We start from the raw sequence: 1,810 nt of genomic DNA, 5'->3' as shown, positions 1-1,810 counted from the left end.
GGTATACGCGCACAGCGGCGGCTTACGTTATGGCAGTCATGGATGCCTTACGTTTCCATGAAAAGTGTGTTCCTCCCCTGGTCCACGCTGCTTCGGCAGTCCTGGGTAAGATAGTTAGTTCTAGCTTGCCCTATGTGGAAGAGGACACGTAGACTTACTGTGGTGTGAAGTATAAGGTTCAGTTCTCCCCTGGTCCACGCCGCTTCGGCCGTCCTGGGTAAAATGGATTCATCCAGCTTGCCCTATGTGGAATGAGGACACTTTATGCTTCGTCTCTAAGCGGCGGCTTGCTCCTCCCTACGGGGAACGGGTATACGCGCACAGCGGCGGCTTACGCAAGTTAGTCACCCTCGGCAGTGGATCACTCGGCTCATGGATCGATGAAGACCGCAGCTAACTGCGCGTCATAATGTGAACTGCAGGACACATGAACATTGATAAGTTGAACGCATATTGCACGTCGTGGGAACCTACCATGATGTACAGATGACTGAGCGCTTATATTTGAGAAATGTATCGCATACATTTAACTACGCCGTGACACCCGTCACGAGACGTGCACCATGATGTTAACTAGGGTCGCGACGACCCGCTAGCATTAAAGAACCCGTGGTTTACAATATACTGGCATTGGAATTCGAAGTATTTAGAGCGTCCGTGTTCCCGCGTGAGGCGGAAGTACGAGGAGAAGGCGTGCTTGTGGTGTCTGTGGTGGTGTTTACTGATGTCTAGCTTCAGCTTATTTATTTATTTAAATAGAAGCGAAGATGTCAAAGTAGCGTCGAAGCAGCAGCGGTAGCACAAATGATTCAAGTATGGAAGTTGACCAAAGGAACACAAACAAACTAGCGTATGGGCAATGGAAGGTATCAGTGAGTTAAACCACACGCGGGCTAACAGCCCGTTAACCGAGTCCAACGGTACATATTGGACATTGAAACAAAGTAGTCGCAAGCCAGATGTGACGATAACAACCGCAAGGTACATAAGCCTCAGTTCATGTGTGACAACCCCCTGAATTTAAGCATATTAATAAGGGGAGGAAAAGAAACCAACCGGGATTCCCTGAGTAGCTGCGAGCGAAACGGGAGAAGCTCAGCACGTAGGGGTGGCGGCCAGTCCGTCTATCCGATTCCGTGTACTGGTGCGTCTCACTATCCGTCATCTTAGCGCTTTTCAAGTCCAACTTGAATGTGGCTCAGAACCCATAGAGGGTGATAGGCCCGTAGAACAGCGCCCGTTGGATGATGGACCGAGCGTACCATGGAGTCGTGTTGCTTGATAGTGCAGCACTAAGTGGGAGGTAAACTCCTTCTAAAGCTAAATACAACCATGAGACCGATAGTAAACAAGTACCGTGAGGGAAAGTTGAAAAGCACTCTGAATAGAGAGTCAAATAGTACGTGAAACTGCCGAGGGTGTGAAGCTCGTTGAACTCAATTATCCATAGGGCCATGACGCCCTCACTGGACTGTCAGCAGTAATTCTGGACTGACCCGACCCATGTGAGTTGTCATGGTCCGCGTGTGGACATCGTGATCCATTACGAAATGTAAGCGGTGACTCCGGTTGCCGCGAGCATGTCTGACACTAGGTCCCAAGAAACTGCTGTCGACCCTCTACGTACCTTCAGGTGACGATGGGCTATCGGAACCCTCGGGTAACCGGTTTTCGGCTAAGTTCAGGTGTGCCGTTGGACGCGTGATGGGCTTGAACGAACTAGAGTGGCTGGAAGCGCATGTTTGGGCATGTAACTGGGCGCGAGCCCGGGGCGACCAGTGCTCCTGATCGGCGATGCATTAACTAATTG

The 1,810-nt window shown here is 50.7% G+C and overlaps 2 non-coding genes across 2 annotated transcripts in view; both read left to right on the top strand.

Annotated features, from left to right (window-relative positions):
- Positions 1-345: 345 nt before the first annotated feature.
- LOC131270529 (5.8S ribosomal RNA) lies at positions 346-500 on the top strand. Its single transcript, XR_009179591.1, has one exon. It is a non-coding gene; the product is annotated as a 5.8S ribosomal RNA (ribosomal RNA).
- Positions 501-987: 487 nt separating this feature from the next.
- Positions 988-1,810, top strand: part of LOC131270527 (large subunit ribosomal RNA) — a 4,084-nt gene continuing 3,261 nt past the window's right edge. Inside the window, exon 1 of the ribosomal RNA XR_009179589.1 lies at positions 988-1,810. This exon is cut by the window's right edge and continues 3,261 nt beyond it. This is a non-coding gene — a ribosomal RNA (large subunit ribosomal RNA).

Source organism: Anopheles coustani, assembly GCF_943734705.1.
Source record: "Anopheles coustani chromosome X unlocalized genomic scaffold, idAnoCousDA_361_x.2 X_unloc_37, whole genome shotgun sequence".
Taxonomy (NCBI): domain Eukaryota; kingdom Metazoa; phylum Arthropoda; class Insecta; order Diptera; family Culicidae; genus Anopheles; species Anopheles coustani.
The sequence above is the reverse complement of the archived record's forward strand: the minus strand, read 5'-3'. Positions and strand labels throughout refer to the sequence as shown.